The sequence below is a fragment of the Falco biarmicus genome, chromosome 12 (genome assembly GCF_023638135.1).
Source record: "Falco biarmicus isolate bFalBia1 chromosome 12, bFalBia1.pri, whole genome shotgun sequence".
NCBI lineage: Eukaryota > Metazoa > Chordata > Aves > Falconiformes > Falconidae > Falco > Falco biarmicus.
The window spans coordinates 25251549-25267237 of NC_079299.1; positions in this window are offsets into that span (position 1 = coordinate 25251549).

The window sequence follows — 15689 nt, forward strand, 5'->3', positions numbered from 1 at the left end:
ACCAAGTCAGCTAGGCAATGATCAATAATATCAGCTAGAGGGAAGAAAAGTCCAGACCGTTATGATCTACAGCTCAATATCCACAGGAGAGAAAAGAAAGAGAGGCAGATGTCTAGCAGAGATGCTCTGAGCGGCAAAAGAAAGCGTGGAGGAAAGGAAGGGTGTCTTAGGAGTGATGTCTGCATCCTTAAGTGTTGCACCATAGACAGATTGTGTGGGTCAGAAAGGAGCACAGTGGGAATAAAAAGATATATCTGTGTGAATGAAATAAGACGTTGACTATTTTTCAGCAGCAATTAAGAAAAAAAGGAAGAAGTGGGCTAGAGGTATAAAACATCATAGCAGAGTGGAAATGACAAAATGGTCTGCAGCAGGGAAAAAAAAGAAGCATAAATGTTTGATAAGGATTACCGAAGTAGGAGGTGGAACAGACAGGGATAAAGGTAAAAGAAGATCTGAGCTCCTAAAGCACACAAGAAGCAGGAACCCAGGCAGTGTGTCACTGGGGCTGTTGGGGAGCTGAGCAGAGGAAGTTAGTGACTAATGAGCCCCGGACAAATCAGCAGCTGTCGAATACAAGAGGGTCCTGGGAAAAGGCTAGTAGAGTGGTTGTACATCCCATAAGACTCCCAAAACCCAGGGATCTCCTACAGGACATCTGGTCTCACTAATGTCAGGGTTTGCTTTACCTTCAGCATCAACAGAGGCAGGATTCCTCCTCTGGACTTTGGAAGGTGTGCGCCTGAAGCAGGTACTTTCTCAACAAAATTGTTTATCCTCAGGCATCTTGACTCAATAACCAAATCTGGAGGAAAACATCATGATTCTGTCGTTGGCTGGTGTATACTGCCTTGAATACTTGTGTCCAAAGGACCTGTATCAACTCAGGCCGTCCAAGGGGTCTACACTGTTGGATCTGATGTACTTTTCACAGAAGACAACAGCAGAAATAAGATTCAATTACTATAATTGATCCAGACTGGATCACCAGATAGTTATTGTAATGCTTTGACAGCTTTCTTAGAACAGAGGAGACAGTTTTGAGTCTGAGGACTGGCATCTTTGTAATAAGGTATGTGGTGATGTCTTTGGGCTTCAGAGGAACCTGCCTACTCAAAGCTCCCATTAGGGAAGGCTCCACAAGACTTTTGCCAACATTAGCAGTTAAGTGTGTTTTCTTGTGTGGAAAGTTATTATAGCTTGTCCAAAATCAGGCAGTTAGTAGAAGGATCAGAAATGAAATGGGAATCTTTATGTAAAGGCAATGAAAACCAGAGCCTATTTCACAATATTTTAAACATGAACCTTACTCTTTCTTTTTATTTCATATTGTTATTTGAAGATTGACTTTTCCAGCAAGAAGTTCATTAAATCATTGTAGGGTGTCTCATCTCAGCACACCAATAGCTTCTCCATTTTTCAAATGAAACATCTAGAAGAGCTTTCTAAGAACACAGAAGTTTTTTGGAACTAAGTGACATTTTCAAGTTTTCTCAGGGACTTTATTCAGAACGGGTGAAGCCAGGTAAGTCTACTAGTTGCTCTTCAGATGCTCTGAATTAGGTCTGTCTTGCAGGATACCTTCCAGTGCATCGCAAGCTTGGTGAAAAATTCTGGTCTGTGTAGACAATGCATGCAAGAACTTTCTTCCAAATTAAGCAAATTTATCCAGTTTCTGTTTCCTGTAGGTTTCTTGAATGCATGGCACTTGGGTCTTGGTTAGTGTTGAAGGCCTCTGGTCTCTTCACTCCCCACTTCTCCAGCCATTGGTCTGGCCCCCTTGCAGAGGCTCGCTGATGCGAACAGAAGGGCCCTTTAGAGGAGCCTCTCTGGGGAGCTGCCATTTCACCATGTGGCCTTCTTGCCTCCGCGTTCTGCTGCAGGCTTGCACGCCAAGTATTTGAGGACCAGCTTTGGCTGAAAACACAATGCTTAAAAGTTAAGGAAGGCTGAGAACGCGTCCAATTTGCACCAGAGGGAGACTTTGTAATTCGTTTTGTTGGAAGATGGCATCCAATCAGCGGTACACATATGGTGTAAGTGTTTGAAAAGTTCGTAGCCTGGCAAGCAGAGAGGCGCTGCTCTCGTCCAAGCTAGCGGCAAAGAGACGGGCCCATCTGTAAGCAGAGTCCTTGGGCTGGGGGCTGTCTTCCCCTTCCCTTTTTCCTTTGCTGGTTTTTTTTTTCCCTCCTACATTGCAATTTTTTCAAGGAAGTAGCAGTGTTTGAGGAAGATGATGCAGACAGCACAATCGGATTTCTAGCATTTCCACTATCTGCCTCTCATTAATATTGATTTTTTAATATTTCATCTCTGACAGAAAACATGACACATTAAAAAAAAAAATCCTTTCTTTAGTTCCCAGCTTTTCATGAATGGGAGATAACGTGCCTTACTCACTCTGAGCAAAACATTTACTGCTTCTTTACATGTTTAATTAATTTTTTTTTTTTTTTTTTTTTTACTTTATGGTCTCACACTCCTAAACAATTGCTGCAAGTTTCTCCCCAAACTCTGCAACTAAGAAAATGGTTTCCTAACAAAGAACTGTATTCACTCAGTTAAACCATACCATGCTGCTCATTTTTGTAGACTTCAGGTCTTGTGTGATGCTGGGGCACGATAATGCACACTTGTGATTAGTAAGATTGAGGATTTCTGGGAAATGAGCTAGAGAAAAGTACCAAATGGTACAGTATTTCTTGATGCCAGAAGGTGATTTTTTTGTTGTTACCATTGCCATATTTTCAGACTAAGGAGTTAATTCCCCTCCCCACCAAATTAAGGCAACTGGCCTAAAATGGTAAAGACAGATATGAGACCATTTGGCTTTTTATTTTTTTCCCCATCTGATATCTGCAGAGCTGGAACAGTTTGAAACATAGAGGAACTACCTTTTTCTCCACCAGCATGGGTGACAAAAGCTCTCCTGAAAGCTAAAAGCTGCTGTTCCTGCCTAGCAGACCGCAGACTTGTGGGGCATGAGGACCACGCCTGCACGTAGCCGCTTCGGACCCCACACCAGGTAAACCGGGTTTGCTCATCACATGCAGTATGACCTCCTATGTCCAAGAAAAGCTGTGATCTGCCTTCTTATTTAAACTTGAGCTAGAAGGGAAAGGGTATATGTGTGCCTTCTCTTAACCCCTAGTATATGTTTCTTAAAGAATAGAGATTTGGGGAGGAAGGGGGAGATCTGTGAGATGGGCTCATCAGCCTGTTTCTCCCCATGCCAGGGCAGATTCATGTGTGTCTGGAGAGGTACAACGAGTCTGAAATCACAGGTCTCCAGAAAATACGGCCCAACAGATTGAAATGGAAACTCTTTTTTTTTTGTGTGTCTAAAAGACTCTTCTTTGTTTTCCTGAAGGCAACTTGCTTGTCATGGGCAAAACAAAACAAGGACTGAGCCACCATCAGCAAGCAAGATGGTCCTCTTCTCGTTCCAGGAAAAGCCCCGACTCTGCCCACATCAGCAAAATTTGGAAAGGTCAACCCTTCTTCAGAGTCCATCCTACGCCCATAAGCCGGGGTGTCCTCCAGGGAAGCTCTGTGACCTGCTCTGCTTGAGGGCTGGGGGTGAGGAGGTGTGCGTTGCACAAAAAAATTTACAAAAACAAATAAATCCCCTTTAGAGAGCTGATCTGCTGCTTACAGCTGTAACTTTTCTCCCAATACTGAAAAACGCATTTAAGTGCTATTCAAGCATCTACACACAGCCCAGCAGTCATACTTGAGTTTTCTTACCACATTTCAGGCTGATTTAGCATTGGGTGCACTGCAAATCTCCCAAAATAAAGGGAGCGAGAGGGCAGGAAGAGAGATGGGGAAACTGGAAGGAGCACGTGGTGATGGAGGACTGGAATGATGGGATCAACACCTTTTTGGTCACTGGGTGTTTGAAAGGGGTTTGAAACAGGGTGTGAAGCTATCAATAGCTGTCAGGGAGCGTTGCCCCTCTCTGCTGCTTCACTCACGGCTCGGTACTTAAAATGGAAAGATTGATTGGTTTCAGAGCATGCCATAATCGATACAGCACTTTTGGATGAATATTGCAGCTTTCCACTTAATTAGGGGTGACTCGGTTGTTTAGTATTTCAAATCAGTAAAATGATTGTGTCAACGCTGTAATTCCCTAAGAAGGAAATATCGCCTTATTTTCTGGTCTTTGCTTTGTTTTATGCATATGCATCCTTATTTCTGCATTTGCTTATGCTGTTTGCTTCAGTGAACATGCTTTAGTGTTTTTGCAGGCTAAAATTGAGCAGAATTTGTCTTTGAGCAGAGCTTGACATAAAAGCTTAATCTGCAGCTGAAACACTTATTTTTCTCACGGGGACGTAAAAGGAGAACAGAGTAAATAAGTGGAGCGTGGTCATCGTACTCCAGCACTCCAGCGGTCAGCGAGAGGCGCTGCGAGCTGGCTTTGGGCAGCATCCTTGCAAGGCTCTGCGGGACCTCGGGCACTTGCACCGGCTGTCAGCATTCCCAGCGTTGCAGAGGCAACATCTCAAAACCAGCCTAACCCCTCGCTTAGGGCTTCATTTGTACCACGATGTTTTAATGCCACTATAAAATGCCAAGCGATGCCCTACAGCAATGTGATTGATGAGCATATGCCTTGTGCCCTGAGTGGCCCTGGCACTCCTGGGGCCATGAAGTGAGCAAAAGGTGACTCGTGGCCTCTCCCATTAGCCGGCTCTCCAGCACACACCGTGGGTGCCCAAAGGGATCTGTGCCTGCCAAGGCCATGGGCTGTCCCTGCAGGGAGATGTGCTAATGAATTAATCGTGTGGGACTGAAGACATGGGCACAAAGGAGGAGCAAAGGACCCTGCTGCCACAGGTACTTTCAGGGGTAGGGGCAGACTTATGTGCCGCAAACCAGAACTTCAACACATTTCAGGTATCTAAACCCCATAAAATCCAGAATCAGGACAATGCAGTGTCTCTGACCATCCTGACTGCACACTGACACTGTTGGCCCTTCCTAAGTGTTGTCTGATTTTAGAGATGCATCTGTCAGAGAAAGGGGCAGGCCTGCCTCTCTCCTAGATGTAGAAACCGAGAGGCCAAAGTTGACATGGTGGGAGAGTGAAATCCAGCTTGTAGGCTTCACTGAGGCCACACTTAAACTTTCTGGATGCCATCCCACCTAACCAGGTTATCGTATACCCCATGGCAGCAAGGGGACAGGCAGAATGGTCCCTATCTTGGAGAGCTGAAAGCAGAGGGCCGGGCAGCATGGAGAGGGTGTAGATACCTGAGCGGAGCTTTCCTGACGCACTGAGATGGAGGTGCCTAAAAATTCATCGCAAAGACACCCTCATCAACATGTGGATGAGCCCATAGGTCCTGTCCTTTCACAGTTACTGGCAACCAGTGCGTCCCAGTGTGGCCGACGGTCATCTCTCTCGGGTGCCAGGATGGATATAGCTTTGCCTTGCTTGAGTGCAGGGGCATTTGCAGAGACGCTGTCTTCAAGAGCACAGCTGATGAATGGACCCAGGGAGCCATGCAAAGATAAATGAGCTCCATAACCCTTGGCTTTGTCCACTCCTATAGTCTTTAATAACACTCCAGACGAGCTTAATCTGCATCAAATGCCTCCAGCAGCAACCCAAGCATGCTGAGACAGCCTATCCCATGGGCTTTTCACACACCTTCTTGCAGTATTTTTTTTTTTTCTGTCACAAGGCTGTTTAACCTTGATGCCTGGCAATTAGCTGCCAGTCTGCTGCCTGGAGAAACAGTTCAAAACAGGGTATTTGAATGGTGGTTGAAGGAGCCTTTTTATATATATAGGTGTATCTATACATACATATATATATATAAAAGCCCTAAATACAGCCTTACCGCCTCCTAGCAGATGGGTCTGTCCAGTCATCCTCTGGCTGTGAGCACTCACAGCAACTCCCCCAGTGTCACCAGTCCCCCACAAAGGCATATTTCCTCCAAAGAGAATTGGAAAAGGGCAGTAATCCATGGCTGAGCTGTACCGGGAGCCTGCCTGGGAGCACTCAGCAGCAGCCCGCAAACGCCTAAGCAAGCAGCCCCAGCTGCCTGCTGACGTCTTCTGCCTTTGGTCTCAAAGCTGAAGCTTCCAGTTCTCCCCAGATTGTACCTGTGCCTGCAAGGAGACATGGGAAGGGAAAAGGGAAAGCAGGAAGGAAAAGGACAAAAAGCTTTTTGCCCATTTTGGTCTGGTTTTAATTGCTGACATGTCAAAATTTGAAACAGTCCAATTACCTCTCAGCAGCATGCTGGAGATTTCAAGTGGCTCCTGTAGGTATTTAAATGTGCGTCTGGGTTGTAGGGGATCTAATTAGGGGCTGTCTAATTGTGGCGATGTCGTCCTGAGAAACAGTGGTCTCTCGGAGACCAGAATGATCTTTGAGGTAAGCAAAGAGAGAGGCTTGCCGTCAGAAAGGGGCTGCCATCGTTCTCTGAGAAGAAAAAGATTCAATTAGACCATTCCTCATTTCAAAATGGGATTCCTTCACCCACAGGTTACCAGACCGAGCCTGAAAGTGGTGAGCAGTGGAGATGGGTGATGATGAGACGGCGGTGACTTCCAAACGTTTCTTTCAACATATTGGCTTGAAAATCCTGTGAAGATGTGAAAGCTTTTTTTCTGACTGATTTGTACTTCAAGCCAGCCTTTTCTAAGAGGGTTTTTTTGTACTATTGTCCTTTTCCATACCTTTTTTCCCCTCTCTCTCCCCTCCCCTCTATGACCCCTCTCCTCTGCCCGTGTTACCCACCAGCCTGTTCGATTTCTCCCATCACATGCTGCCTGCCAGGCAATGGGGAGGAGAGAGCACGGCCCTTCCCGAGGGCAGGGGTTGGCAGGCATTGCCCACCGGCAGGACCAGCCCCCTCCGGCTGTCCCTCCAGAGATCATCGCAAGCAGGTTTCACCACTCCCAGGGCACAGCTCCTGCCAAGGCTGGAGGAAATCATACAAAGCCAAATGAAATTCAATTCTGCATCCCCCCCACCCCTTTAGGTCTGCTTGCCTTCCCCAAACTGCCATCAACAAGGTGTAAAACCACCATGAAACGCCCCTCCAGAGCACGCAGGTGGGCTGGTGCTTGGCTTTCCTCTCGAGATCTTTCTGGTCCTGGTGGTTTTGGTAAGAATTAAATCATCTGGATTCCCTAGCGGTTTTATTTGCATGTATCGATTCCCGGCGAGGCAGAAAGTTTAAATTGGAGTGATTGATTGGCACAGCGTTAGCTCTGATCAGTGTGGCACCTTTAAATGAATACAGTCATCTTGCACTTAATTAGAGATGACTTGGTTATTTCACTGAGCATTTCGTGTCAGGTTGGGTACCAGCGCAGCTGTTCAGCTCGCTGCAAGGCAGAACGTGGCCAGAGGGTGGTTCTGGTTTGCCCATAGTTATAGGAAAGCAGATGAAGGGAGAGGAACAGAAATTTGGAAGTGAGGATGTAGCTGAGACCCTCAGGCAGGAGAGGAGGGTGGGACAGAGAAGGGCACCCGGCCACAGCCTTCGTGCTGTGGTCAGTTAGCAAGGTAATCGCCAAGCAGACCTCCACTTCATTTGTCATGGTGAACGGCTGCAAAAGATGTTATGTTTCTCAGTGAACCAAAAATTCATTTGACCCATAGTGAAATCACTTTTTAAAGTGGAAAAAACCCTAAAAAAAAAAAAAAAAAAAAAAAAGTAAGATGCCCATTTGTTTGTTTATTTTTACTTGGTCTATTTGATATTGATGAATATTCCATTTCCTCATCCCTGTGCTCTGAGGGTTATTTATGTTGGGGTAATAGGTCCATGAGCTGCAGCCCGGCATACAACTGGACACCATGAGAGATACCCCCAGCGCCCTGAAGGACAGTGGTCCCTTGGGGTGGGAGGGTGAGGTAGGACCTCAGGGATGCCATCCCCTCTCCAAGCGAGGGACCAGGTTCCCTCTCCATCCCTGCCGCAGCTCAGGTGCCCACTGGTCTCTGCCTCCAGAGGCACTTCCTGGGTGCTGGTGTCCCCTGTCTTGGTGGTTTGCCCGTGGTGACAGGAGGAAAAAGCTGGTTCTGAGCCCAGTGCCCAGGTCCGAGCCCAGGCAGGATCCGAGCCGGCACTCAGTCCTGCTGGAGTTGGTTTAATTCCTGTGCTGCTTAGCAATGGATGTTTAGTCACAGACTCCCCAGTTGCACGTGGGCGAAGCACACCTGAGCACTCATCAGGCATTGTTATTAAAACTTTATTATGTAAATTAATTGCATATATAAGTACTGGCATAGCACACTGGAGGGCAGGCTTTGCAGACTCAGAAAATGTCTGCAAATTCTCTGGATTTCCCCAGTTTGAAAATGTTTCCTTTCCCTTCCAGAAACACCAAAGTGCACAAATGGGTTTTTCTTACCCTGGGGCAAGGAGATAGATCATGCAGCACAGCAAAAGGGCAGCCAACATAAGGCAGGAAGGATGCAGCGCGGGGGCTGCCATGCGCACAGCTCCTTGGTGCAGCGGCGTTAAGTACCGCCACGCCATCGCATCTCCAGCGTGCTTTCTGAGGCATCTTCCCCAACTCTGGTGCAAATATAACGGTTCCCCCAGATCCACATTTATTGTTTTCAAATGAACGTTCTCTGCAGCTTGATTGTATTTAATAATGTTAAAATGTTTATCCCCCCACCCCCTCCCAGTGGCGTGTGCCATGGGTCTCCAGCTATCCTCACCCCCACGGTGACCTGGGAGGCTTCTCCCTGTTGACGTTGGGCAGGCAGCTGTTCTGTTGGACCATGTGTTGCAGGAAAAGGCTCAATCTCCATATCAGTTGGCCTGAAAACTTCTCAGAAATGAGCTCCAGAATATTTTCTTTTTTTTCCCTTCTGCAGATGCAATCCCACGCTGGGTGGAAATGGAGTCTGACTGTGCCACAGCATCTCCCGTATAATGTCTCCTTGGTGGTGTGCCACAGCATCTCCTGTATAAAGCCTCTTTGGTGTTAATGTAACTCCCCAGGAGCTTTCACAAACGTGGAGGGCATGCGATGACACAGACCTTCCGAAGGAGAAACTAACCTGTCTGTATCTTCCTCGTGCTTCATGTCAACAAAAATAATTGCGGTTGGAGCATTCCTCCTCAGTTCATGGAATTAATGAAGATTGCACCGCTAAGGTAAATAAAATTAAATAAAATAGTGCGTGCAGAAGGTGAGCCTGGGTACCAGGGGATGGGTGATGAGCTGAAGAGATGTGGGCTCACAGGTGGGGAACAAGCCCCCAGGTGGGTACCACCGCAAGGGGCTGGAGGTAGGAAATAAGGGACTGATGCATTCTGAGGAACCAGTTGTTTGACAAATTACCAGGAAAATTAGACAATTAAGCTATACTTCCTCTCAGCTGCTTTCAGTAATGAAGTTTGATGTTAACAAAACTAGCCACCCAATTTTTCCCTGCCCCGTCCCGGAGGACATGTGGGAAGGCATGAGGAGCGAACCAGAGTAAAAGCTGACTCCACGCATGATGAAACACGTTTTGGGCCAGTTTGCCATCTGACATCCTCTACGGCACCACAAAATTACCAGTACAGAGCTACATGGCTTTGCAAGACATACCCCAACCCCATTGCACCAGCCACATGCTTACATTTATCCCAGTTTTCCCAAATCCCAAATTTCTTCACCCCAAATTACCAACAGGCAGGCCCCCCTCTGCCCCAGGCACCTTTTTTATCCCCGCACCCCCTCCCACCACACGCCTCCATCTCCTTTCTTCTCCCAAGGCTCTTTCACTCTAAAACAGCACAAAGCCAGGCCTCAACAGGCCGGCGGGGTTGGGGGGAAAAGGGCACTCAGCCTCTCCGAGGACACAGGCCACCAGCGACAGCACACACTCGCACCTGCAGGGATACACAGCATGACACAAGCCCAGCACTGGCTCAGATGCTTCATCCCATGGCACCAAACTGCCCTCTCAGTGCCACTCCCTGTGGGGTGGGTTTCTTTAATTTTTTTTTCAGAGAGACATATTTTGTCACAGTGCCACCCACCTCACCCTTGCACAACTCAGACGCAGCAAAAAAAGGCGCCTGGGGCAGAGGGGGGCCTGCCTGTTGGTAATTTGGGGTGAAGAAATTTGGGATTTGGGAAAACTGGGATAAATGTAAGCATGTGGCTGGTGCAATGGGGTTGGGGTATGTCTTGCAAAGCCATGTAGCTCTGTACTGGTAATTTTGTGGTGCCGTAGAGGATGTCAGATGGCAAACTGGCCCAAAATGTGTTTCTTCTGCGGTACAGCCCTTCTTAATCCCATCCAGCTCCTTCTGTGCTCCTGGAAAAAATGAAAAGGTTAACTGAAAATCATGACATTAAAAAAATAAATAAATTCAAAGCATGTCAAGAGCCAGGAATAAATCAGCTATCAACTCTTGCATTGCTCCTGAGAGTTGGCACATGTATGCAGGGACATGAAAAATCTGCCGGTGCTGCTCCTTGCACACCCTCACCCTTCAAGGTCAGGTGTTCCCCGCTGGATGTATGAAATCCTCAGACACACACATGCATGAGAAGCGTACAGAGGGTTTCATATGGGATACGGTGTTTGCCCTAACGGGAGAAGCAAAAGAGACTTCAATACCATGGTCCTTATGAATAAGGAGCTGCTTGCTGCCCGGGTCAGTGATTTTGGGTTCACTTCCTGAAGAGCCCAAGTCCTCCACATGCTCTTCTGTCCCATCAACCAAAGTCCCCCCGCCCTCAGCAGCAAAATCTGATTCAAAGGATGGGTTTGATGGATGCCTGTCTTCTCTGATGTGCTGGGCTGCCACAGCCCATCTCCTGGAGGGGGACCAGAGGAGGTTTAGCTGCAGGCGGAAGCCGTTGTGAATGGAAGGGGTCCAAAGCAAAGCCCGGTAAATGCTCCTGGGCTGGGGGTGATGCACAGGACATGTGCCCTGCTGTGACCCCAGGTCACCCGAGGCTGCCTGTGGACAGAGGTCTGATGGAGCCAGTGGTCTGAGTGAAGTTACAGCACAAACTGAGCAAATATTAAAAGAAACCAACCACCTGGAAGGAGGTCCTTTCAGCATCCGTGAAACGAAGCATCTGGGATTTCTTTGCAGAAGGTAACAGAAGGGTTTCTTACTAAAACTGTTCCTTTTTGGATAAATAGTGTTTTTAATTCTAAAGACATATGTAAATGTGTTCAGTGTGAGACTGGGAAACCATGGGGGAGAGGGAGGAAGGAGCAGGAGGAGCAGCCAGCAATGCTCTGGGGACATCAGGTCTGTCTTTGGGAGGAGAAAGTCATCCTATCACCCTGGTCGAGTAATCTCCTACAGTGGCATCGCCACCACAGCTCCCCCCCACATGCTGGGGTGGGTGAACTAGGTGGCAGATGGACTCTGTTAACAGAGGTTGGAGTCAAGAGGATTGTCTCTGTATGCCTTTTAAAAAATCTCCTCTTAATCAGAGCCACTGTAATTATTTTAGTATCTTTTTTCCCCTTCCTACTCTGCAACTGCACTTGGCTTTGCAAGTCCTCAGAGGGAATTTTATGGAAGAAAGCATGTGCTTTTTTAATATCTATTTTAGATATATTCCTAACAATGTACTTACCAGGAAACAGGTGGGGTTTTTTGGGGGGAGTGATTATTTTGTCTTACAAGAGACAAAAAAGCCACCACAGGCCGTTAAGGATCAGTGAGATCTTGCATGTAATTATGAACCGAACTCTCAGCTCTGTACACCCGTCTGCCCACATAGCAGCTGCCTAGACCAAAATCCACATCTGCCAGCCCTGCCTCCCTCCTCCCTCGCACCTTGGATCATGGCAGCTCTGTCACCTCCCTGTAACTGCAGACCCAGCCATGCTGCCAGGCAGCAGGGACAAGGCACTAGGTGCCCTTGGGGCAGCAAGACAGGACTTTGGGGTTTGCACCAAAGCTGTGCCAGCATACACATCCCTCACGTGTGTTTCAGTTGTCCCTTGTGCGGTTACAGGTCAAACCTTCCAGCCCCATCCTCCTGTGGGCCCCCTTTTATTGCAGCCTATTACAGGTGGGGTTCCTCAGGGCTCCTGCAGGGTTTCGTGTCCTTTCTGGAGCTATGTGACATTTGTGGAGAAGCCTGTGAGCTCTCAGCCCCCAAGATGCACTTGCAGCCTTCACTTTTGGACGTGTTTGCAGTATTTTTTCTGCCTGCTGTTGGATAATGCTGTAAAGGGAAGAGCCGTCTCCCAAAGAAAGAAAACCAACCACCAAACCATCCCCCACGGTGGTTTTTCTGGGAGAGCTGTTGCCCCACAGGTGCAAGTGGTTCCCCCAGACAAGGCAGCACCTGGCAAGGCAGGGTGAGGCCAAGTGGCCACAGCTGAGGGTGATTCAGCACCAGCGTGCATTGCACCGCGGGCGGCCTGAAGAGGTCTGTGGGGTCAGATCAGAGTATGCTCCACTGCAGTGGGAGCATAGCTGGGGTGGTGTGTCCTCTCCTAGAGAGGACCCAGATCTGGACCTGGACCTCTACTTCTGCTTTGGGAGACCTGGAGCTGGTGTGGGAGCTGCATTTAGGATGGGAGCTGCGATCATACATCATGTCCTGGCAGGCAAGTGGTGACTGGCTGCTTCTTAGAAGGTTATGGATGTGAAAACTGTTTTGATTAAGCCTATTGAAAGTGTCTGTGTGTGCAGAGAGTCTCTGCACCTTTGCATGTCTATAGATGCATGTCAGACTTTTAGTGAGATGTCTAAAGGGTCCCCAACCCACTCCTTAAAAAACTTGATTTCTCTAAGGATGTCTTTTGAACTTCTCTCTGAAAGATGGGGAAAGAGAGGAAAGAACAAGAGTTGACCTGTGTGTGACTTGAAGGTGTGAAGGCTGTGGTCCTGGCCACCTAAGCTGTGTATTTATTGCTCTGCCTGGGCGTTGGATGGAAAGGTTCACTGTTTCCTAGCAAAACTGTTGGCTGGGGGTTGCTGGCACAAGGAGGAGCAGAAGTAGGGAAGAGAAGGGGCTGCGTGGAGCAGCTATGGGAGGCACCTGGCCATTTCTATGTGAGCTCACACAGGCTGATGTGGGGAGAGGTGCTTGCAGGAGCCCTGCATGCCTGGTGGGTACACCAGTGACAACCTCTGCAGCCAGCTTTCCTCCCAGCAAGGATAAGCATGGTCCAGAGCAACCTGGCTCTTCCAGAGGTCCAAAACTGGGCTTGGTGCAGCTGGAGGCCATCTGCCCCTGCCTCTCAGTCATGAGCAATTTTCACACTGCATTGATGGTGTTCTTGTAAAAGTGCCTGCCAAACATTTAGTTCAGTTTACTGAAGAGAAACTGGTTTTAACGGTGTGACCTTCAGCTGTAGGGAATATGTTCAAGCCAAGACACAAGCGCTTCCAGTCCCCAGTGCTTTGCTGCTTGCCCCAATAAAGGACAGTAGCAGTGACCAGGAGAACTACTGCAGCCCTGATGGCACTGCAAACCTGGCCAGAAATTGTTGCTGTGTTTCAAAGAAACTATGACCTCACAAAAGGGTGGCTTGTCACAGCTGTAAAGCTGATGCTGTAATCAAAAGAGAAGCTGTTCCAGCTGAAGAAGCCCAGCCCCAAGGCTGCCATGGGGCAGACAGACCCTGCAAAGACAGGATCAAATGCTTGGTTACATCTTCAAACCCAGGGAAGAGAGTGTTTTGTGTACCAGGGGAAAGAAAAATGACCACTAGCCAAGCCATTCTCCAGTTCCACCTCTCTTGCTAACTAATTACATTTTTTTGCATCTATTCCTGTCATTTAATGCTTTTTATATCAAAGGGCACATGGTAGCCTTGCTTGACAGACCACAGCGCTCTTGTGCACAGCACAGTTGATCTGTGCTGGGTCCAAAGGTTGACATCTAGGCTGTAATTTCCAGCCACTGGGTTTGTTTCTGTGATTTATGTTTTGGTTCTCCTTCTCTTTGTGTCTCCTATCATGCTTGCAGCCCATAAGATGGGCTTTAAGGACGAAACAGACATTTTCAAGTCATTGTCTCCCACCAACAATTAGGAGTTTGGCCCAAGGTGTGGACATCCAACCAAATAGGGAAGCTGGCAAACAGAACCAAAAGAGAAAAAAAAAAAATCAGCCATCTTCTGGCAAGGCATGCTAAGCCTGTGGCACTGACTGCTTCATGGAAGCAGTGCAGACAAGCTTAGCAGGATTTAAGGTAAATGCCTTCACAATATTTTATTTATATAGAGATAAGGAACGTAAAGGGATACAGGAAAAGAGGATCACGGGAGCCAAGCATAACTGAGGCAGCCCAGCATTTGCAGGTGGCTTTGGGACATTATCTCACCCAAACAGATCTTCGGAGATAGGGGGCTTGAGTGAGAAGTCTGCTCTGGAGCAACTCTGGACCAAAACTGGCATTTGCTGCCTTCAACCCCTTCCAGACTCTCCTTGGGATATGCTGAGAACTTCTGTTTTCCTGTGACACCACTGTGTCTGTTTCTCTGTGTGGGCTTTTTTTTTTGTTGTTGTTGCTGGTTTGTTTTGTTTTTGGGTTTTTTTTGGCGTTTGTTTGTTTTATTTTGGTTTGGTTTTTTTCGGTCCATGGGGCCAGAACTGATGCAGCTGGTTGGTCTGCTAAGCACATTTGGGTAGAAATGGTATAGCCAAATACAAGCTGGTGAAAGACATGCAGCTCTCCCAAAACTTTGGCTGTAGTTTCAGGGCTAGTGGTGGTAAAATAGCAGCAGAGCTCTACTGCAGCTGTGTGGGAAGGGCACAGGAGGCTTCCCTCTTCTGGGCAGGCCGGAGTCACCCGAGATGCCCTTTCCCAGGGGGTCAGCAATGCAAGTCAGAACTTTAGGAAGAAATGATATCACTTAGGCATTGCCCTTGCTTGACACAAGAGGTCAGCCATGGCGGGGAGGGTCTAGCAGGTTGTCTCAATCAGTAGGAGAAATTGCTGGCAAGCTGGGTACTTTCCTTGTAGGAAAGGAAGCAACGATCTATCTCAGTCCTGTTTTCTCAAACCACAATGAAGCTAAACCAGCACGAGCACTTTCATTGCTCACAGCTCCAAATCTTTTCAGCTAGCAGCTAATGAAAAGCACTCTGCTTTTTCTTGGGGTTGTGCTGCTGGGGCTGCCATGCGGTCTCCACGGCTGGATTGACATCTTTGTCTGCTGCTGTCATGTTTCCACTGTCCCTGCTCCTTCCCAGGCACACAGCCATCCTCATCTGCCTCCCACTCCAATTCCTCAGCCTCCTGGTGGGCCCTTGGCCTGAATGTTGGGCAAGGGCTGCATTTCAGAGCCCTTGGCTCTGCGATGGGATTAGTGGCTGGCTCCAGCTCAAAAGGCTGCTGTGGCACCCACCAGCCAAAATATTTTTTTTTGCTCTCCTCAAGTCTAACTGTGTATTAGATGATGCAGGGCAGGGGGTGGAGAGGAAGCACTCCAGCCCCCCCCCCCCACCCCCACCTTTGCAACAGGGGAAGAAACAAGTGTGCAGCTCTACCAAACAATTTTCTCAGTATTTCAGGTTTGGACATTCTTGCCCCTGTGTGACAGGGTAAAAACAGGGGGAACTGGAGCATTTTTTTTATTATTTTGTTTTAAAATTAAACTCTATCTTTAACATCTGTCAGCAGGCTTGACTGGACACAACCCCCCCCCAAAAAAAAAAAAACTAAACAAGCCCCTCTAAAGTTTCTTGTTATCAGTGTTTTAAAAACTTTGCTTT